The 24,134-nt window shown below is 45.2% G+C and overlaps 1 protein-coding gene across 4 annotated transcripts in view; it reads right to left on the minus strand.

Annotated features, from left to right (window-relative positions):
- Positions 1–24,134, minus strand: part of LOC144174341 (leucine-rich repeat, immunoglobulin-like domain and transmembrane domain-containing protein 3) — a 265,557-nt gene that overhangs the window by 110,821 nt on the left and 130,602 nt on the right. Inside the window, exon 2 of one of the 4 annotated variants that reach the window (XM_077702991.1) lies at positions 3,475–3,548. The exons of the other annotated variants lie outside the window; for them this stretch is intronic. The gene's annotated coding sequence lies outside the window, so the exon portion shown is untranslated. The remainder of the gene's footprint in view (positions 1–3,474; positions 3,549–24,134) is intronic. 4 annotated transcript variants of the gene reach the window in all.

The raw sequence follows: 24,134 nt of genomic DNA on the forward strand, positions 1-24,134 counted from the left end.
GAACCAAATAAATATGAAAAGCAAATGAAAGTCGGCGTTATGATAGCGTCGTCTTAGCGGCCAACTGCAGTGTATTGTTTTCCCAAGTTACCTATATTGAGGGCTACACGGCACTCGCGCTAAAAGGATCAACATTTGGGCGAGTTGGTACTGGTTATGCATCTTGAACTTCCGCGTAATGAACAAAGACAGGAGGTAAAGAAGACGACAGGACGACGCTGTACACACAACTACGCTTATTGAAAAGAAAACGCAAAATTAAGTACTACGACCGAACCCACGTGAGTGAGTTTTTGTTAGAACACAAATTTTGTTATATCACAGATCGTTAGAGCACAAGAACTCCCTCAAACACAAGACATTTTCACACGTCACCAAGCATTGTTCCGAACACAGGTGCGCTCCACTTTTTCAAGAAAAGACCATTCTTTCCGTGCACAGCAATCACATCACTCGGGACATCATCGAGGCATATCATATTAGAAAAAAGGGAGAAGTGTGTATCAGCGAACCGTCGATAACACTGCACAAAAACAGAATTTGGGTTTGTGATTTGGTCCGTGCGTTAATAATAAGTTTGTTATAAAGTAGATGTACGTCATGATGTAAGAGCACGTGGGTTCAGTCGTAGTACTTATGTTTCCATTTTCTTTTCAATAAACCTAGTTGTGAGTACAGCGTCGTTTTGTCGTCTTCTGTACCTCCCGTCTTTGTTTATTACGCTGAAATTCCAGATGCGCTCGCGATAAAGTTGGCGTTTGCGCCGCATTCTGCTGACTGGCACGAAAAGCCCCGGGGCCCCAGCCATAGACAGCTTCGCTCTAAAGAAAACAAATGAGGGGAGGCCACTGTAAGCCTTGGGTGTGCGCGAGCTTTTACGGGACATTTATTGGTATGCCTTTCCCTGTCTTCACAGTACTCGTGGGGCCGTCATCCGGTTCTGGTACGTACAAATCTGGTGGGAACACCCATCAGCATTTTCTCTCTCTCTCAATCTCCGATTTTTCTTTTAAACGTAGCTGATATTTCCGTCCATAGTTTCGTGATCATGACATTGCGTGCGCCGAGTGCGAGGCATGACGGCATAAAAGCGCAACCGCAAACCGCGCGAGAACTATTCCGTCTCGTTTGTTCATCCTGCCAACCCTTTTTTTTTGTATGTGTGTGTGTCTGTGTCCCGTGCCATTTGCTGGCGCTAATGGACAGCTCCGCAGAGCTCGGGGACTCGCAGGTTGGCAGGAGAGCACGCCGTCTCGATTTCGCTCGAGCCAGACGTATCGATCAGATCCAGTTAGTGTCGCGGGGACGGAACTCTTACTTCCGAGGAACCGCGGTTCGAGTCGCGTGGAGGAAAAGGATCTCTTAGCCCGCGTCCTCACCGCCGTGGTGGAGTTGTGCGTTTTTTGCCTCTCGAAAGGCTCGTTTTCGCGAAGCCGCAAGGAGCAGAAAAATCATTAATCTTGGTGGTCAGATCAGGCAACCACGTCCGCTGTAGTTTCACGATTGCGGAGCCACTCAAGTATTCAGGAAACATGCCATCATCCCTCTGCTTGTTGCGCGGGTGATTTAACTGCTTCGCGTGCAGGAGGAGGATATAGTGTCACCGCTCCCTTCCATTTGTTAAGCTTAAAGCGTAATCACGCCATTACAGACGGTTCACTTTAGTACGAAGTTTTAGAGGAACAGTTTTTTTTAGCGATGGGTGAACTTCTGATATCTGAAGCGTTATATCTGCATTCGTAATTCTCCGCTCATTTGAAAGGTTGTTTTCCACGGCGGGTTGGTATTTTTGTTGAGTGAGAGAGAGAGAGAAAGAGAAAGCGACAGAGAGAGATGCGATGCACTTTGGGGTGCTAGCATCTCGCTTTTCTTTTTATTTTTATGCGTTATTTTTATAAGCCGTAGTGAAGCGAAAGGTCTTGAACGCCTCCTTTGCCCCAGTTCTTAAACCACACAAGCTTAGTCATAAGTACACGTGTTTTGCCGATTACGTTGCCGAAATTTTGTCCAAAAGCAGCAAAAATAAGCTGAAGAAGTGGTGACCATACTCGGTTCAGAAGCATTTCTCCTGCGGCTGGTGCAAGAACCTACAATAACACCATGGCGTCACATTCTTCATAATCATCATTTCATTATGTACAGGAAGAGGAAGGTCTTTTCGAATGATGTCAAACTGATACTTAAGCTCGCCCATCACAAGCGATTATTATCCGAATCCTCAACTATAGCCCCCCCCCCCCCCCTCCCCCCATTGGCTTATCACGTGCATTATGTGCTCTGACCAAGTTCAGTTATAATTGCGTTACCGACAGGTGGTTCATGTCAACAAGAATTTAGCTCCGCTGATCCGCTATCAGAAAATGACAGCCAAAAGTCACGCACGAGTGGGGATTGATTCTATTTTTCTTTATTTATTAATGCAAGCTTGAGAGCCTTAGGCCGCGTTCAGACTACAGTCGTATCCTCAGTAAGTGGCGTATTTATCGCAATCTGCGCAACTGCTGGAACTTCCGTATACGCAGCTAGCGACCGACTAAGCTTGCATTGAGCCCTTCGGTAAGATACGGATTTTACGACTAGTCAATCACCGCTCTGGGGCAACTGCGTTTCGCATGTTTCATCATGGCGCCGATAAGCAAGCTGCTATTGGTGGGGGTCGAGACTCTTCAAGCCCAAAATGAGCTTATCATCGTCTACGAGATAACTGACGCAGACGCAGGCGTCGTAGAACAATGTGGGCTCGTCAAATCTTCCTCGATATAGCCGTTGACGGAGATTTCCACAGTCTTTATGCGTAGCTGAAGACTAGCGATACCGCGTTGTTCTACGACGTTGCATCAGCGGATGCCTGCGATGGCGGTGACCGGATGAAAAATCATCTGGGGAGGCCGGAAGGCCCGTGACCGGAAAGTGCAAACCGACACTCCTCTGCCCATTGGCTCCGCCGTAACAGTCGTACCTGTGCTTGTCGTAGAAGTTGCGGACCCTCCAACATTTACGCCCATGCTGCCAGCAAACGTTGCGTACTTTACGCTCAATGCAGCGATAGTCTGCACAAACGCATTGCGTTTTCTTTTTGCGTTTACGCTTACGATACGTACGAACGATGCGTACTTCCGCTTCCATCGCCCCGCTGCCAGCCTAATAACCAAAACACCCCCGCGCCGAGCTACGCGCGAAGATACACATAGCGCTACCCACTGCGCAGGCGTGATGCAGGCTGACGTCACGTGTCCTCTTTCTTCTCCGCTGTATTATCGCTCGTTCTCATCGGTTCGGAGCTCGCCTCCCCGTCTCACACATGGGTTACACGCATTTTTCGTCTTTGGGCCTAGAATACTAACGCATAAAAATACATTATTGCCCAGACACAAAATGGCACCATGCTTTGCATTGAAGGTGCTCGGGTGAACCTCTTGTTTATGTCACGTCATTTTCTTGTTTCACTTACGGGCAATATCATAAACTACTCACAGGAGAACGAACCTGTCATGCTGACCGCTCCTGTGGAAAGGGTTCGCATCATTCGGTAGCTTCCGCTCCTGAACCTGCGAAAGAGGAAGGTACATTATTGTGAGACGTTAAAATGTATAAAAAAAATAAAAAGGCTCTTCCCGCACAAATAAAAGTACAGCACCTTAGCACAGTCAAGAGTCAAGTGCTCTGGTAAACTTAACTCAAATATCACTTCATGGACGTAGGGCGCGATGAATCCAGTCAAGCCCCTCAATCGCAACCATGCCGATGTTGTACTTCTGTCTTGGTGTACTCATGGCAGGACACAAAATATACTCGATGCGCTGAACCAATTTTCGGGCTATATAATATACCTCAGGGAACCAACTGCGAGCCCAAGGACCGTTGAGACCGCAGTCTATGCGCCAATGCATGCATCAACGACGGGATTGTAGCAAGAATAAGACCGCTCAAGTGCCTCGGAGTCCTCAAATGCCCTTGGCGCGTGTCGCCACTGTCATAAACGGACTCGAAACAAATTTAAAAAGGTGGCTTTCAGCTGAAGGAGCAAGATAAACTGCAGGAGAAAGGTCCAAGGACCAACGTGGGGATGTATAAAAAGGGTGCCCACAATGTAGGGTTTAAGTCTGGGTATTGTGATTACAGCCTTCAACCTTGTTATTAGCACTATGCTCAAAAAGTGATTTTTCGACTCATATGCACCTTCTTAGAAGACCTATTAGGCTTATATAGACCAAATACTGCGCGCATCTGAGCCTCTGTCTTTTAGAATACTGGCACTATCAGAGCTTACGTCTGTTAAATTTCTTTACAAAAAATCAAGCCATTCCGGGTTACCACTCTTTTTTATGAGAAGCAAACAAATTGCAATAAATCGAATTTTTTACGTACTAATATATTGTTAGAGGTAGGCAGAAAAGCTGTTATTTTTTAGCAAAATCTAGAGAAAAATGTGCATTAGTATTAAAAAAGGAACTTAACAGCTCAGGTTAAAATTTAATTTTTATCATGCTTTGCAAGCGAGGAATCAACTCACAAGATTAGACAAAAATTTCATAAACAAACTCCAGAGTCCAAGCCCACGCTAAACGATGTCAGCTACAGCTTGAGTTGAGCCAAAGCCGGCAACGACATTTGTTGCCTTTTTGCCGCCTTTTCACTCCATATGAGCGAAGCTGCAGCCACAGCATCGTCAGTGGAGTCGCATCGATGTTTTCAGTCCCTTTTGTTTGACTAAGAGTGAGCTGCTTCTAAGGCGGCAATGCATCGATTTGCACGGTGCGGATTATAAGACTGACAGAACCATCCCTGACCCTGCCTACTCTTTTTTTAAGGTTTCAAGCATGTCTGAGCACCACATCCACAACTTTTTCGACACAACGTTACCACACCGAAAACTGCAGACCAAGACGCAATATAAGAACACCCATCTCCACACCTCGTTTTCCGCTCAACAAACAGATGCAGGTCAACCCTTCCCACAATTAGGCAGTCTCTTCCACATACGTTGCACACCCAAAAACCAATTTTCCACTACACCCTACCATTACACCTCAGCCGTTGGGGGAGTTGCTGGCCAGTTAGGTTCTAGCCGTTCAGTGTACGCTGGCGGAGAAGGCACATACCGCCAGCAAGTACCAAGGTATCCTGGACTGAGGACACCTACGACCTAAAGGGCGCCCGAAGAACGCGCTTGCTATTTCATAGTTCATTCACCCAGACACACTAACAAAGCTGCGGCTGATCTTCCTCGGTGGCTTAGTAGCCAAGGCGCTTCCCAATTGACAGCGAGGTCGCGGGTTTGATCCCCGAGAGCGACTGGTTTTCTTCTAATAAAGTCGCAAAACAAAAATGCGCACGTGTCGGGATTGCGGCGCAAGTCAAGAATGCCCAGCTGGTCTAAATCAATCCGTAGTTACAGCGAGTTTCATATCGGCAGCTGCCGCCTGGGTGCAATTTTAACACTACAGTTTAGAAAATGCTATGCTTCAAGTCAGCCCCAATATATCCATATTAAAAACATTAAAAACTCGCTTAGTCCGCCACCAGGGCATCTCTCATCGGCATACTTTTGACGCGGAAGCCCTGCTGGATATGTCCATATATAATGGGATAGAAAAAAAACTCACGAAGCGCGCAGAATTAGTATAAGTAAACAGTCTGATACACAGCAAGAACAATAACAAAGAAGTGTTACTCACGTAGCGGCAATGGTACTTGCCTTCATCAGAGTACAGTTGCCTATTATCATGTAGTAACTGTACTCTTATGAAGGCAAGTTTCATTGCCGCTACGTAACGCTTGTTTGTTATTGTTCTTGTTATCCGACTGTTTACTTAAACTACACACACACACACACACACACATATATTACATATATATATATATATATATATATATATATATATATATATATATATATATATATATATATATATATATATATATATATAGAGGAAATCAGGAAATAAGGGGCTCGTTGAGGAAATACAGAAAGATAGTTCGGCAGTCTACAACGCCAAAGGAGGCATAGGGGTATTGTTAGGCTCATTTTTACTACGATTAGTGAGGTTAACATTCTTTAAATATAAGTAAGGAAGATGGAAAGAAAGAGAAACACGCGCCCAGAGTGGGGACCGAACCCACGTCTTTCGATTAGATTTCGAATGCCTCACCAATTCGGCAATCTGGGCGACTGTGTTCTCCTTTACTTTGTGGGCTATTTATATTTACTAGAAGTGTATGTGACGCTTGAGGGTGGTAGCCAGCGCCACTCTGACTACACGGGGAGAAGGGGACCTTCTTTTCAACCCCCGGGGCGTGACTCGAACGTCTACAGCCTGTCATGAGCGGGTAAATGGCGGGAAGCCCTCTTATGCTCCCTAGGCATCAAGGCTGCCAGAACCGAGTTCTGCGAAAGCCTAGCGCCGAGCCCACTCATGCACCGAGCACCGAGCCCGAGCCCACTCATGACATGGCTTTCTGAAATTGGGAACCAGTCCCACTTCTCCGGCTCAATAAACTTTTTCACTCACTGACTCATCCACTCAAACGCACCATCTTGGTGCAATTTGTTTAGCGAGAGTTGGAGTAAAACACGAGCACCAGTCGTTTCACATTACCACGACGCGCCTGCAGTAGGAGCCTATGTACTGACGGCAGGCAGACGCTACCGAGTGTGTACCACTTCCCAATGAAGTAGCCTAATACGGCGACCAACAAATACCTATTGCTGTCCTTAATATAATGGCCCACCCGGGCACCGCCGGGTACTACCGCTAGTATATATATATATAATGAAGTTTCCGACTGACTGATTATTTACGGCAATTCCTATTCCTATTTCTATTTATGGTTTGCTATTAATGGAAAACGTAAATTACGAAGTTGGGCGCCCGCACATCTTGCAGTTCACCTTTTGACCCGGTAATAGGGTTTCTAGATACGTATCTTTACATCTGCAGTTGAATTGAGAGGGTAACTATGGTATGTTTTTTTTTTTTTCCTCTCGACACTTCGTGCTCCGAGTACGCCACAGAAAAGTGTCACTGCTACCTGCCTCATGACAAGTTTTATCGTAAACTATGATGGATGGCCTGCTACGAGTAAACATCTGTCCCTTCGTGCGTACATTGGTCCAACATATCTATCATCGTTACCATTATCCTCATGACTCCCTCTACGCCTGGTTAACCTCCCGGCCTTTCCGTTCTCTCTTCTTCCTTCTCAAAACTTGGAGCGTGGTCCTATGGACAGGTGTGGATATGTGAGGAAAATGCCCCTTTTAGTTGAGACCTCTTTTCAGTTCCCTTTCAGGTGAAATCAGGAAATGCTTCCTCCCCCCCTCCACCTCCCCCCCCCCGCACCACCGGTGTGGTTTCTCTTTCAGCAAGGCATGTTTAAGCGCAGCGTTTTACTTTTTCCTATGCCCTTTCAACGTCATTTATAGTTAACAATAAGGCATGCTGCGGTTCATGTTCCTTTACCCTGCTTCGCTGCTTTAGAATTCCGCGTTGAAAGCTGGCGGCCGTTTTAACGTATCTCCAGCCGCCGTCGACTTTCGTGAAAAGGGCGCTGTTGCGGGTGCGGATTACTTTTCCCGCCGCAGAAATATATCCGGCTTCTCGCTTTTCTTGATTTCCCCCTTTTTCGTTCGTCTCGCTCTTCATTCCTTATTCTTTCTTTACCCGAGCGCAATTTCTTTCAATCTGAGGCGAAGTACTCCAGCCGCACTTCTTCCCGCGTTCCGCCAAGAGCCCCATGCAAAGACGAGCCAATCCGCGTGCCACAGGGGGAGGAGGCTCAGGAGTTTCGGGCGGTGTCGGCAACACTGTGCGTCCCGTGTGAGACAGCGCCTATAAAACAGATTCGCGCAATGAAAGGCAGTTGGCGGGCGGCTCAGATGACTCCCGGACGCGCACTCGCACTCTTCGTCCGCCCCCTCTCGGGTGCGCACTGCTTGCTCGCGTTTCGTGGCGTCTGAAAAATGGTCTCCGCATGCAGTGTCGACGACTGGCCTGAAAAATGAATGCCCCCCTTTCGGCGCAGCGGCGGCGTCGTCGTCTTCCTCGTCGCTCCCATCCGCGTCTGAAACCACCGTCCTTCGTCACTCTTCATTCATTATTCTTTCTGTTTGGCGCGTTGTTGCCTGTGTATTCGTCGTGCGCCTTCCTGTCGCTTTCCCCGCGCCCTGAGGTGGGCTGCTTCCGCTCCGCCGAAAACTTCTTCTCCCGGAGTGCCTCCTCTGTTTGATGCTGGAACTCGTTCGACCGGTGGCGCAGCTGGGATCCAGGGAAGACATTTCCTTGAATGTCTCGCGGTTTCCTGAATGTGACACCCCTATTTTGCATCTCACACGGCGCGCATTTGTTGGGGGCCGGGTATTGCTCCAATCCTTTCTCGTACTCTTTTTTTTTATTAGCGTCAGTTGCATAGTTTGCGATCTTCATACGGTGGGTTGAGGTCCCCGCCACAAGATTCCGTTGTTTTCAAAGTTTGTGAAAACCGTTACACACTAGCTGTTTAGTGGTTTTTCGAAATACTTCGAATCTCGGCTCACTTCGCTACAAGCTCTTTAAACAAGCAACATTTGTGCCACCGTGCTTCATTGTATCGCCCGATGATAACCGTGAATATTTGCTGTTTCTTGTCGCAACAGTTTCTCTGCGCTGTACCACAGTATCGCTTGAGCCTGCTTTTAGAGCGAAAGCTCTATGACTCCAGGTACAAAACCCGAAACTATTCGTTCCTCGTGGCGTCAGTCTGACCTTCAAGTACAGTCAAGGTCAAGCTAGCGTCTCGTGTGGTGTCGTAGTGAAAGCGCCTAATCGCTCGTTCATTCTAAGGGGACGGGTGCGGAGAGGGGAATGGGGAAAATTAAGGACGCAGTAAACGCTATATGGAGGGGCCGGCTGCAACCAAGTTCAGAGTGAGTTCGCGCCTACATTGCCCAATGCGCCGAGCAGCAGCACCATCTGTGTTTTGTCTTGTGGTGCAATTGTGTGCGCGTTCAGTACGTGCTCGCGGTGCGAAATCCGAGGTGTCGCTAGACTAACTTGGTTTACCCTCTCAGCCACACATTTTTTTTTTTATTTGATCGAAAACATGGTTTAACGCGCCGACGCAACGCAGGTGATGAGGCGCGCCGAAGGGGAGGGCTCGGGATCAATTTTGACCGCCTGGTGATCTTTAACGTGTGCCAAAATTTTCGCCTCCACCAGAAAAGTGGCCGCCGCAGCCGGGAATCGAACCCACGACCTTGGGGTGCTCAGCAGCGCAACGCCTTAGGCACTGAACCACCGCGGAGGGTCACAATTTTTTTTTCGTCCAGGCATCCATTTTCTTCCAAATGTGTCAAAAATACATAATTTGCACGGCCGACTTGGCATTGATTGGGTCACCCACACATTATTGCCCGCATCCGACTCAGGATGCTTGCTCTAACCTATGTTCTTTCCTATCGATTTTTTTTATTATTGCTTGGTTGGTCCAACTACTTCCGTAACGGCAGACGGGCGTGCAGCAGGCCGAGCGACAGACTGCACTTTCTGAAGTAGCACCGTTTAAGTATACGACATACGCTGGACCTTACAGAGCACTTAAAGGCCAACGGGACTAAATATTTTGACATCTTGAAAACGTCACTTCCGCATAGTCTACCTAAAAAGACTGCAAGATACAAAATGTAACAGCTGAAATACGGTATCCACGGCGCAAACGACCATCAAAAACCGAAGATTTCGAAACCAAAATTGAGTAGATCGAGGCCATTACGGCAAGGCTAAGTGGCCGTAGGCGGCCGGCCGACCGAAGCAAACCTTTGCGCAACGCTTCGCTCTCGCCGCAGGCCTAGTGCAAGCGCGCCCAGCGGAGTTGGGCCGGTTCTCCTGGCTGACCGTAGGAAAAAGCGCAGGGCCGGCCGCAAGATTAACTTCCGCTTCAGGGCTGTTTGCGCTACCCGCCGGCAGGTGCATCGTCGCCTGCGACGGGGCTATTTTAAACGTTTCTACTTAACTAACAACGTATCTTACGGAGCTACCAGTAATATCTCAGTTGGTTTCGTGGTACGTAGGGTACGTTCAAAGTAACTTTGGCCGAGCTGAAACTTAAGTCCAGTTGACCTTTAAGAAATGGTCTACGTAGACATGGAGCATATTAGTGCGAAGGACTTGCTAGCAAAGGTTCAGATTAGTGGTGTTGGATTCTAAATTTGAAAGCACTCCATGGTCCTCATCGAGTCTGTGTAACCACACAGGTTCACAGCTTCGCTGCAGTGAACCGGATCTTGTATCCTCTGTTGTCACAGTCCCTGGTACCAGCGACCATGACGTCGTTGTCACTAAAATGTCTTGTATTGCTAAAAAAACGCCACGCTGAAGCACCCCTCAAGGTGTTCTCTTGTGAATAAGTGACTACCCATCACTGTCGCGTGAACTAGATGCATTTTTTCTTGAGTTCCAATCGCATAGTTCATCGTTAGACATGAATGCGCAGTGGAATTTCTTTAAAACAAAGATAGTGTTCTTGGCCCAAACTTTCATTCCTTCGCGTATCATTTCGGACAAGCGACGCAATGATAAGCCATGGCTCAGTAGGGAACTTCGATCAACGATAAATAGAAAGAATCGGTTGTATCGAAAGTATTGCCGCGTGCCTGATCCTACGTTGCTTTAAAAAATGAAGCAGATGGGCACAATGGTGACAAAAGCTATGCACAGAGCACAAGAAATGTCCCTTTGTGATCTAGACGAGAAACTTTTCTGCGGCTATGAAGCGTTTTATGTTAACGGATAGTGCGGTAGTTTGATTAATAATCTGCTTTTTTCTTTGTCCCCCGAAATGCATTGTGTAATCCAGTATATGTATTTGTACTTGTTCCGTTTGCCACTGGCTACCGTTTGCTGAGTTATGCGGTATGTTTAGCCATTGGTCCCGACACTAGCCAGCCAGGCTATGGGACCAAAAATGTTTTTCAAAGTTTTTTTGTATCAAATGTTGTGACAATAAAAAAAACTTAAAAGCAACCCTAAGCAAGTGGGGAAATACGTGAAAAATAAAACTAATTCTAGATCCACTATTTCTGACATCATGGATGGGATAAATTACGAGTCTAACACAGAAGCCAAAGCTGAGGGTCGTAATACATACTTTTAGTCTGTGTTCTCGCAGCCAGTTAACACACGTAGTGTATGCCAGAATGTTGGCGCGCTCCCGAAAATGAACGAGATAGAAATTTCCGAACGCGGCTTCGTGCTCTTGTTGGAAAAAATAAATGTTCACTTTGCTCCTGGTACTGATTGTATATCCAACATCGTCTTGAAAAACTGCGCAGTGTCTATCGCCCCCTTTTTAACACTCATGTACAAAACGTTGCTTGAACAATGCGTTTTACCAGCTGATTGGAAAAATGTCAACGTAACTCCAGTATTTAAAAGCGGGGATAAAACATAAATGTGTAAATACAGGCCTATTTCTTTGACAAGCGTGTGCTGCAAGACACTCGAACATATCATTTACACAAACTTAATGAATCATCTACAAAGTAATAACTTCTTTTCCTCATTGCAGCATGGTGTCAGGGCGGGTTTTTGGTGCGCTACACAACTGGTCGAGTTTACGCACGACATTGCAGCTTCTATTAACTCAGGCCTTCAGGTTGACTGCATGTTTTTGGATTTCCGGAAGGCATTTGATTCCGTGTCACATGTGTTGTTGTTGCAAAAGCTTCGTTGTCTTGGCATACCCAATGCCCTTCTCATGTGGAACGAAGCGTACCTTTCTGGAAGGCAGCAGTGCCTGATTCTTGATGGTGTGGGCTCATCAAGCGTTGATGTATTGTCAGGAGTGCCGCAAGGGTCTGTTTTGGGGCCCCTGCTTTTTCTCATTTTTACAAATGATATCTCTGACCATATCTCTAGCCGTGTTCTATTGTACGCTGATGATTGCTGCAGTTACGGTAACATTACCTGTGAAGCGGACACCATTCAATTGCAGAACGACCTGAACTCTGTAGTTTCTTGGTGTGATTCGTGGAGAATGACATTAAATCTGTCGAAGTGTAAATTGGTGAGATTTACGAACAAAAAACAGCCGCGGATTTCAAATTGTGTCATGGCCGGGGCTACCTTGCCTGTTGCAGTAGAATATATATATATATATATATCTAGGGATCATTTTTTCTGGCAACCTGTCTTGGAATGCTTATATTAATTACTTAGCATTAAAGTCTAGTCCCGTGCTAAATTTTTTGAGGCGCAATTTTAGACAGGCACAAACTAAGTTGAAAGAAACATTATACATGTCCAATGTGCGTCCCATATTAGTATATGCTTTCAGTGCCTGGGACCCCTCAACAAAATCAAATATAGAAGCCGTAGAGCGTATACAGGCACGAGCAGCATGTATTGTGACATGCTGCTCGTGCCTGGAAGATCTGCCGACATTCGTTCAGGATTACAATGGCCTCTGCTAGCTGACCGGAGAAAATACCTAAGAATGTCCCTATTTTACAGCATATTCATGAACAGAAGAGGCATCGACAAGGAACAGTATATAAGACAACCTACCTATGTGGCACCCCGCACTCACCATTTTTTAAAACTGCGTGAATACGCGTCCAGGATCAACGCATTCAAATACGCCTTTTTTTCAAAGGACCACGCTTGAGTGGAACGGCTTGCCCGCGCAAATTGTCTCTGCGCCTCCCTCATATTTTGTTAGAAATTTGCACAATTTTTCGCTTAACTAATCATTACTGTACATTTTTGACGCATCCCGTACTTCTTGTATTTTATTATTTTATTATATTGCCCTGTGTAACCAAGAGCACTCTTCTCTTTTTGCGTTTTTGTTGTATATTTAGAATGTGATGCCTTATTTATGTCAGTGTAAATGAACACTTTGCTGTTTCAACCATACAGCCTTTTACTCGCAACCATTTTTATTGTTATATCAACTGTAATGTATTCCTTTGCTTGTTCTCCCCCTACAATAATGCCCGTGAGGGCGATGAAGGTACCTGTATAAATAAATAAATAAATAAATAAATAAATAAATAAATAAATAAATAAATAAATAAATAAATAAATAAATAAATAAATAAATAAAAAATTGTAGATCAATGTCAATAATTTTAATGCGATAGCATAGTGTGCCTCATGAGGAGAAAAACCCGGACTCGCAGGGACAGGCTCAACTACTACTACTACACGACACCGGCGGAAGGCATAAGTAACGCGGAGGCTTTGTACTGTCCAGTCAGCCACTTAGCTCGCCGCAAGCTTGGGAAGCGTTCGCGTAGTGATGCGTGGTCGTTTCTAAAACAGCGCAAAAGAAGACCGCAAGGCTCGTCGTCCTGCTGGTTATGCTTATGGTTACTCCTTTAACGGCACTCGTTTTAACTAGTAACGGTTTCTCTACAATTTTAGTCATAAGCATTTACAAAAAAATAACTGCCTTGACTTTTCATTGCTATGTTGAGCTTGGTACAAGAACAATACCTAAAAAAGTCAGACATTTCTGTAAAGTAGTGGGGCCCATCGCATTTCGCCATTACATCTTTATGAGGTGGTAACACGAGGAGCGGTGATTTCTACCTTCTCTCTCTGAGAACAAAAAGGCGTTTCAAATAGTCTGCACGGAGTTCTATCCGCACAAATTTTCAATTTGCTTTAATGAAAAATAACGCAGTTAGAGTGGAAGAAAGTACAGTTCAATATTCTAGCGTTATGCAGGTTACATGCTTGGTTGTTTTACTTAGCCACCCAAGGCGGATGAACAGTTCTTGCACCGCAATTGCTTTCTGGAACAGTGAAAGACCGACACGTGATGTTGCTTTCCCGAAACTTCATTTGTCTATGTGGATGTTGGGCTTCTGGGCCAGGCCAATCAATGGTCGTGCCTGGCGACAGACTTTGCTTTTTTTTTTTCAAAACATTTTCTGGCAAAAGTTTTTATTAGTTGTTTCCCTGTGTTTTGAAATGGCTGTACGTGGCCACCACGTTAACGCTACTGGCATAAAACTTCAGTCTATTGTAGCGTGAGCTACACCAGCCGAGGTTGAGCAGTTTCGCGGAGCTCATGGAGAGCCGTGCTGCGCATGCGCGAGGAGCAGTGACGTCTCACGGCACACAGCTGGGGCGCCAGAACCGCCACCGCCGCGACTGGATTGGATTAGATTGGATTGAATTGAATTGAACTGAACTGAACTGGATTGTATTGCATTGGATTGGATTGGATTGAATTGGATTGAAAATCGTTTTAGCAGAATTAGGCATGATTATCAGCTAATCCTAGACAACCAGGAAATCTAAGAATAACCAGCTGAACTTTAGCTCACGCTACGTACTATACTCTGGCATAGCCAAACTAAGCCACTGGTAATATTTTTTTATGCAACATTAGGCCGGGCCTACTGCTGCAAAGCAATGCCCCCTGCGGATGGAACAGGTGCATTCGTGGAAAGTTGAAACACTCAGCAACACATATCTAAATAATTTGATTTTCACCGTGACGCTCGCGTTAAAGTCAATTTAGGGCACACAAACTTTTAGGCTGTGAACGATGGTGCACGGGGGTTTCCATCCTCGTGTAGCCACTCTACGTGTGTGGTTCTCCAATGATAACGAAACACAATATCAGGTTAGAAAAACAAACCAACCATCATGAATGTTCAATGATACATTTAAAAAATCATGCGCAGTTACCGACAATAGGGAGTTTCGCTACGAATCGAAGCTCGACGCAGACCGCGACTGATATCGATTTTTTAACGCAACCGTGCATGTCATGGTTGCCAAATGCAATCTCGAAGCTTCCACGGTCCGTGCTTCGCGGTCTTTCAGCTCAAAGAACTTGTCGATCCGTTCGAGAAAAACGTTCGCTCCGAGTCTCATTTTTATGCTAGCGATGATGAAACATACAGCGACGATCACGCGGATCATGTCCTTTCGGGAAACGTTTCGTGACCCCAATTTGAGCGCATCCACCGACCCACTCCTTAGTTTGATGTAAAACAGGCGAATGCGTGCCGCTGCGGTACGACTAGCTTCCATTTATTCTCTTATTCTCAAATCCGCATCGATTCGTATATTTCGCTATGCCCCAGTTCAGTGCAGCTGCCTTGCACCTGACCGCACGTCCTGCGCCTGAAGATCGCCAGCTGGTACACACATTACATGTGTGTATATATATATATATATATATATATATATATATATATATATATATATATATATATATATATATATATATATATATATATATATATATATATATATATATATATATATATATATATATATATATATCACGCTGCGCGAGGCGATCAGCTCGCCATACAAAACGCTTTTCCCATGCTACGCGAACACGAAGTGCTGCCTGCAGGTGAATGTCGTAGTTATGAATCCGTTTCTTGTACTTAGTCTTTTTATGCGCAACTGGCTGCACTACTAAAAAATGCGGACTACATTGCTCCCATTGAGTTCGTTGTCTTTTGCTGTCCTTATAAGGAGAAAATGGTGTCAAGCCCGCTTTCCACGGCCACTCTTCGCTTATCGGCAGTTTTACCTCAAAAAAAAAAAAAGTGCAAGGCGCAAGGCACACTAGGAAACAGCCATTCATTTACGATATGCCGATGCAAATTCCAAATTCCAAGTATCATCAATGCAAAAAGAGGAGGTACGGGTTGGGAGGGAGGTGGGGGGGTCTGCTAAAGAGCTATACCTACCCGCCACAGCCGCACAGGAAGCCATACCTTGGCAGAGACGAATGGTTGGATTTCAATAAACAAATCCTCTCCCAGTGCTTCGGGACGCATTTAGGAGCGATCGAAGAAGACACGTGTTGACTAAAGATACCGGGTACTATCGTTCGCGTGGCCCCTCTGTTTTTCCATTAAAAAACTCTGTTAAAAAAAAGGCCCGTATTTGTCTATAGGCGATGCCCGTTTAATCTCAATTTAAATCAATAACCACTCTTATACCGCAGTAGAAAGAAATGCATTGCCGTTGTCGATTTAATTTTTATTCAAAACACATTTCCATTTGCCCGCAAGACTACGGGATTCGTCGGGCCAATAGCGGCGGTGGAATAGCATAGATTCACATGACAAATCTCTCCTTTACTGCACTTAGGACTAAATTTCGTTTGCTGCTCATTTCTCGCTAGCCGCAGCGAATTAGCTTCGCACTTACGCGAGGATCGGGCACTAGCTGTGACTGAGCGAGCTTTGCGTCTGTAGATTTAACATTATCCGGGTCTTTCGAGTACATATTTCACCTTTGTGTGAACATTAATCAAAAAGCTTGCTTTAAAGCTTCACAGGTGGCCCTTCACAGCTCACCTTTTTTAAAAAGAAATATCGGGTTCATCGCGACGAACACAGACTAAATACCTAAAGTACTTTCCCAGGCTCCTTGAAGGATAACAGCCAATACAACGCTACAAATGTTTATAAAAAGTGTGGTTGATTCCTCTGTCGTAGGAATCAGTCAAACACGAAAGTGAAATGTTCAGCGAAATCTGCAGCTTTGCATGATTTGCGCGTCGGCGGCTGTCTTGTGGGTGTGCTTGGCGAGTGACGTCTTACTGGCGGGTCCCTTCGGCAAAGCTGTGCTGGCGTCATTTCCGTGACGAATATGAATGACTTCAGTGAAATCTTGTGGTATCGTGGCATAAAACACTTTCGTGTTAAAATATAAAACCCGAAAACGAACAACCCTAAGTATAACGTACTCTTTAGTACTAAAAGTTGCTTCACCGCAAGAAGACCCCCTGTGTAGGGTTGCACCCTTTACAGGCCGCTGGCTTCGTTGTACTGGCGTCACTTCCGTGACGGATATGACGTCAGTGAAATGCTCGTGTATCCGGAAATAAACCACTTTCGTGTTAAAAACGCACCAATTAAAAACACATTTCTGATCAACCTGCACGCGTACAAAACGCCATTTCGTGGGCAGACATCTTTGCTGCCGAGATTCATTTTTCTCTTTGTCGTTATTGTTGCTTTTCTCTGTTCTACTCATGAAGTCGCGCGACTTGTGGGAACGATAAACAGGGACCCGAGTAGAATAGAGTTCGAATAACGATCCCCCTAATGAAGCAGGCCCGAACAGTGCTTTTCATTATCCCTTCTATTTAGCCCATTTTTGTTTCTTTCTTGTGGCCGTCTCCCCGATCACTCACATTGACCCGGGGCCGCCGTCTCGCTACCGGAACCTGGCGTGCAGCTAGAAGTGCCGAGGAAGCGGCATAGGTACCATTTCCGAGGGAAAGGCGGCGGCGGCGACAAGCGCTCGGCGGAAGAGAGGAGTCCGCATTTCCATCTGGGCGCCAGTCGCTGCTTAAGAGGCGTTCGTGCGTTGCAAAATGCTTCGACGGAGGGGGAGCGGGTGCGCGGCACGAGGCGCCGGGTGAATAACGATCGCGTCTCAAATCGGCCGATTACCGCGCCTAAATATTTAAGCGGGGCTCTTTTGGCGACGACGTACACGCGCGCGAGAACGCGTGCCCCCTGCGCGTCGGCGTGGCCGGGTCTCACGCGTGCGGCCCTATCCTCCGTCCCTTGTCGCTGTCACCGCCACTGGACATTCATCACCAAAGTGTGCGTCCCGCGGCCTTGAGTATCCCAACTGTTAGCAAGCACCCGAGATCTGCATAACCTCTGGTTCAGATATTTGATATTTTTGTTCGTTTGTTTGCGATAAAATGCATGTACCATGAAGTAACCCGCTGAGAAGTCCTTAATTGTTTTCTCTCCTTGGCACGAGGAGGCTAAAAGCCGTAAACGTCAGTGCAAGCACAGATGAAATCTACGTAGAGTGTAACGGGCCACTCATCCGCCTCACAGTGCTCACTCGTGCGCCTCATGCGTTATTCACGGTGAAAAATTTACTGTAGGAAAACTTCGGTGGTTCTCCTTCACCACAACGCATCCAGATCAATCGACGCAATTCTAAAATTTGGCTGAACGAATAACTGACTTCTACATTTCCAGTCCACTCAATTAATTAATAATGAATTTATTTATTTATTTATTTATTTATTTATTTATTTATTTATTTATTTATTTATTTATTTATTTATATATTTATTTATTTATTTATTTATTTATTTATTTATTTATTTATTTATTTATTTATTTATTTATTTATTTATTTATTTATTTATTTAAATGTCTTCAACTGTTCTCCTATCGGACATTACATAGTGGCCTTTTCTGCATCAGGAGTAAGGATGCAGATGATCTAAAAAACAAAAAGAAAACTCCAAGCTATACAGCTAAATAATTAAGGCGAGAATAGGGAGAAGCAAAAGCAAAAATAACAACGCGAAAATCGCCTGCATACAATCTCCACGGCGCGAAGACATATCACATACGATCACATCGATATGTGATGTGTTCGTCGATCACATACGAAAATTGTTTTGTTTAAAGAGGCTGTAAGAACGAGTACAATGTTCGGCCTATTTGTAAGTATCGGCCTTATTTATTTGCTTTCAAAGTACGAAATACGGTACTTCATTTTCGGACTCCAGCAGGCCTTGCGAACACTGCCGCGTCTTCGCCGCCTGACTTGTTTAATAATTTTAGGCTCTCAGAGAAAGTAGAAGGAAGCCTAAAAACACGCAGAACCAGGCACACGGACGACGACAGCAGAATGAAGCAGACTCAAGTTGTAAAAAGTTAGAGATAGCAAATTATGCGCCCGGCGATGTGCTATTCTTAAGTATCTTTTTTTTTTTTCGCGCTGCAGTGGAATTCCAGGCATGTTTCTAACAATAGATGTGTGGAAAATGCTCAAACGATAGTCATGCACCCGAGACAATTCAGGGGACCAATAAAACAACGAAAATAGGTTAGAATGGAACACAAAACTACCGTCAAGACGCTCAGCTACTAGAGCAACAATAACTTAGAAATACGTCTCACCGGTCATAATGCTCCAGAAGTAGACCGCGATAAATATTTCTTTGTTACGAACAAAACTTTCGTACGGGGGGAAGAGAAAATGGGAACGGGAAACAATATTACTTTGATGGGAACAAAATCGTAAAAGGTAAATTCCTCTTCCCATGGTGAGATAAGGTCCCAAAACAAAAGTTTAGGAACAAAAATAGCGCGACAACACACTCTCGTGTGCAAATGTCATTCCTTGAAGATCCCAGTTAGCCCTTTGTTTATTCCCCCCCCCCCACCTCTTTTTTCTCTAGAATAATGCTTGCAAATGTTAAGAAGAATAGATGCAGGAAAAAACCGAGAACCCCGAAGAAACAGAGAAAGAAAAAGAAACTGCTGCAGAACGCTTCCGAATTCACCGAGACTCAAGGACGGCGTATATTTCCAGAAAATTGTGCGCCATGTGCGATAAGAAGTAACTGAGAAACATGGCCTGTGGTTGAAACGCAGCTCTCTAACACCCAGCCCTGCAACCTTGAAAGAAACCACAAACACGAAACTTAACCTTGTTTTACTAAAAAAAATGTCATTCAATTCTATTCCAGCCTCTAAAGACGTTGTTTTCACCAGAAAAAAGATAAGAAGTCCGAAAACCTTGGCTTCTTAACGTCAGTAGCGATGTAAAAAAGGCAATGCTGAGGATAGAGTTATCAGTGTATCAACGCTATGTTTATATTTAAGTGGTTAGGCAAAACAAGGGATAGGGCACCACTGCAAACCCACAGTCTTGTTTCATTGCGGAGGCTTTTGTCGGCAGGTACCATTCACACAAACTATTTTTTCTGACGTCGTGGAGAAGGGGGCGACAAAAAGTTGCTGGTTAGTCAACACAATTTTCGGTGTATTGCTTATTATCTCGGTTATTTACTTGACGTTTGGGTTGAAAACAGTACGATTTTTATGGTGACAAAATCATACGAATGAGACAAACTTTTTTTTGCATACATGGGTGTTTTAGGTGGTGTGCTCCCTAGCAGAAAACTCGTTATTTAAAAAAAAGCAGGCGTAGTAGGCAAGAAGTGACGTGAAAAGCACCGAGCGGTAGTTGAACACCTAGCGCACATGAACGCTTTGCGTAAAATCATTCAAATACTCGTTATAGACTCGTTATTGGTTGTTGTGCCCTAATGCTCTTATGTGTGCAGGTCACAGGAACCAAGAAAAAACTTGCCTTACTAAAGAAAGTCGAAATAAGCGCGAAAGCTTCCTCACACCAAAGCTGCGTCAAAAGCTCGTTAAAACCTTTACCAAAAGTGCGTCCAATCGATCGTCAAACCTTTCCAGGGCCAAGTTGCAAACGAACAACGAACCCACGCACGATTTTACGCGCACTAAGTAAACGCATCAAGGAATGGCCTAAATGTGTACCGATACGTGGTTCATGAGCTAAAGGTATACTATTGTACTCCATCATGATCGACGCGTGGATTGTTTATCTATAACCATTCAGCCCACGCTATTCTAAAGCGACCGTTTTGACACAACAGAAGCCTGGTTTCACGCAAGCGCTGTGCATACAGAGATCTTATCAGAGCTTTTCGGTCGACCAATCAGTCAATGAGGAAAGGTTATAGTTCTTTTTTTTTATAGGTCGCCATCGGATCCACTACGAAAGCCTTTACTTTAAAAGGGCATGTCGTAAGAGTGGGGCACCTTGCCTAAGCTCTTCCTGTTGAATCCATCTTTCAGCCTTGCACACACGAATGCCAAGTCACAGAAGACATATCAGCTTGCCCGACCCGTCCCCGTGTAGGAAGATGGTGTCAGAAGTTACGAAAAAAAGGTTCTTTGACAAGGGTTTTTCATGGGTCGATGGTGCATACAAGAGACGGTGAACGTGCATAAGCCTCTTTTTATACTAATTGTAGGTTTTAGCCTACTTGGATGATCATTGGTGAGACACTTCGAACAAGTATTTTCAGGAACAGGAAAACTACGGGACTAATACCATGGGCTGCGCTAAGTTGGACTGCCATGTATATAACTCCTACTGCGCTTCGTAGCTTCATTCATGAAGGCAACATACGGGATGGCATATAACACCCTTCATCAGCATTTTTTTCTCTCTCAACTCTCACAACTTCAAGCTTTATTTCCATCTCCAAAAGACTTTTCATATGTTAACGACGATGACGAACCACACGAACCACACATTAGTATACTTTAAAAAAAATTGCTTTTCAGTCTCGGAGCACTAATGCAGTTTCCCTTTTATGACAAGCGTCTGAAAGAGCCTGTTTCAGCGAACTTGTAATTGAACTTCGCCAGAAGGCATGACTTCCACCCTGCTTTGTATACTTTGCCTCCTGTGAACATTGGCTTTAGTGAGCATGTTTGGCAATGGGCATTCAACGATATCTAAAAACTGTGGTTGATTCCTGTGTCATAGAAATCAGTCAAACACGAAAGTGAAATGTGAGTGAAATCTGCAGCTCTGCATGATTTGTGGGTCGGCAGACGTCTTGTGGGTGTGCTTGGCAAGCGACGTCCTGCTGGCGGGTCGCTTCCGGGAAAGGTGTACTGGCGTCATTTCCGGGAAGCATATGACGTACGTGAAATCTTGGTGTATCCCGGCATAAAACACTTTAGTGTTAAAATATAAAACCCGAAAGCAAACAACCCGAAGTATAACATACTCTTTTGTTCTAAAGGGTGCTTCCCCGCAAGAAGACTCTGTATGCAGGGGTGCACCCTTTACAGGCCGCTTGCTCCATTGTACTGGCGTCACTTCCGTGAAAGATATGACGTCAGCGAAGTCTTCGTGTATCCGGGAATAAAACACTTTCGGGTTAAAATATGGCAGATGCAACATGCCAACAGTGTAGTGAGAAACCAAAGTAGAACTCCCGGCCGAGCATTTGCTGTGACCGGATCAATCTTCCCTTTGTTCGTTGGCTCCTCTGCACGCACGCACACTCAAGCCCGAAAAAAAAAAAAGAACGAGACTCCAAGGAAGCCCTCTCGCCCAGTCAGCCGCGGGTTTCTTGCCCCGTGTCGATAGCTCCTTGTAGGGCGCGGTCACAACAATGCCTGCCGTACCAGAGAATGTACTCCTCCAGTGCTCGTTCTATCGCCTCTCCTTTTCCTACACGGTCATGGCGGTCGTTCGAAGCACCGAAATGCCACCAATGAAGCGCCGATATTGATATCCGGTGAAGTGGAAAGCGTGTTCAAGAAGGCTCAGCCTTGCTGCCTATGCATCCCCTCTCTTTCTTACAAGGCTAAGCTGACTCACTTTCACAGTCCTTGCCTGGCTCTGCGATCCATTGTGTTCCTCGCTCGGCCGGGCCCGGCCGTCGTGACTTTTTTCGAGGACGAGTACGACGGAAGCCTCTGGCGTCTCGTTTCGTTTCCGACTCCTTTCTGCCTCATCTGTAAAGATTTTACGTGGCGCGAAATGCGAACACTGCTTCCGGCGCTACTTCCCCTCGATACCTCTTCCGCTGGCTTCAATCTGAGTCCCGCTTTTGTTCGCGCTTTTTTTTCCGTCCTCCTCTTGCGCTTTCTTTTTTTTTATTCTTCCCGGTGGCTCATTGTGTTCGACTCGATGTATTATTTATAACGAAGAGGCGAAGAATTGTGCCCCGCGACTGGAGGAGTGCCGGTCGAGCAGATCCTCGACTCAAAAGAAAGATTTAACCAGACTTCAATTTCCCTCTCGAAGGGGCACCACCGCCGCGGAGGATACCCTCCGGCTAAAACGACGGCAAAACGCGAGGGGAATCTCCCTGCCTGTGACTTCTTTCTGTTTTGATTTCCTTTCCTCGTTACCGTCTTTTTTTATAGATATACAGAAGCCCACTACGTGTACGATCATGTGTTTCCATCTAAGACTTACGGTTGTATGGAAACATCTTGCATGCTCTCGCTCGACTTGCCCATTTCTTTAATTTTAAGGTTTGTCTTTTTTCACCCTCTTCACCCCCTTCACCCTCCGAACGAATCTCAAGCGGTTCTTGTTGCCTCGTAGGTCGCATGACCTCATTCCTGGTCAACATCGGTTATTATATTTGATTGTACAATACGCGGAAAACCAAACGCGAACACGAAAATATGAATCAGAACACGCAAAATTGAAAAATACTGTTCGCTGAAGTCTAATAATGGCGCGCTATTTGTATACCCGGAAAGCCACATTTCCGTACTTCATTTTTGTAACCATTCCACGCGTCATTTTGACTTGTATGGCAAGAAATCGCGCTATTTGCTTGTTCTGATTGATATTTTCGTGTTCGCGTTTCATTTGCCGCGTATTGCACGTGGCCAATGTACCGTTTTATCAGATTATATAATTCTAAAAAATGATTCGCCAAAGTTTAAACAGACAACTAAGTTGTTTAGATTAATTGTTTGGTTCTCTGTATATACTCGTTTGACGTATGCTAACTACTGCCGCTTAATTGGGCGTAGGCTAAGCCTCCATAGAGCGATCAGGGAAACCGAGGGAGAGGGCGTGTTGGGTAGATTGATAGAAAGTGCTTTCTTTGGTGCCTCTGACATTCGAGTGGCCTTCGGGACAGTACAACCTGTCTTGAAAAATATGATGAAATACAATAAAGAGCAGAGGAAAACTATCATAAAGATACACCGTAACCAGCACGGGTCGCTCATGAGGGAACAAAAAACGAGATAACGTAAACGGGAAAATTACAAAATCGCGATATGTCAACAAAATATGTCGGTTGAAACAAACATGGAATTGTAGGTTTGTTGTAGACGCGTATTGGAACGGGGAAACAAATGTTCGGTTAGAATTTATAAAAATACTTCGAGGCTTTCTCAGATGGGACTCGGAATTTTAACGAAGTCGGGAGTTCATCACAATGAATACTGCCGCGCACTTTTTGTAGAAAGTTCATATCTCGCATTTGCCTCCTATCTTGCAGACACGAGACCTAGGTCAGCTGATATGTTGACTCAGTGTTGACTCAGTTTGAAATTGCGTTGAACGGTTGACTAAAAATTGAGTACAGTTTTAATCAACATTTCATCAACCTGTCCGTAATAAATGCACGCTGAGTTTGTTTATCAAAACAAAAAACAAAACCGCAGCGCTTATCTTGGCAAACGGCTTCTGAAGGAATAGTTTCCTGACCAACCGCATACTTAGGAACAGCGCATGGATGGTTGGCAGCAGCGGTACATGCAGTTGCAAAAAATAGCCCCAACTTTTCACTTAATGCGGTCGGTCTAAAACACA

Source organism: Haemaphysalis longicornis, unplaced genomic scaffold (assembly GCF_048455015.1).
Source record: "Haemaphysalis longicornis isolate Haplotype H1 unplaced genomic scaffold, Haemaphysalis longicornis Haplotype H1 scaffold_3, whole genome shotgun sequence".
In the NCBI taxonomy this organism is placed as follows: Eukaryota; Metazoa; Arthropoda; class Arachnida; order Ixodida; family Ixodidae; genus Haemaphysalis; species Haemaphysalis longicornis.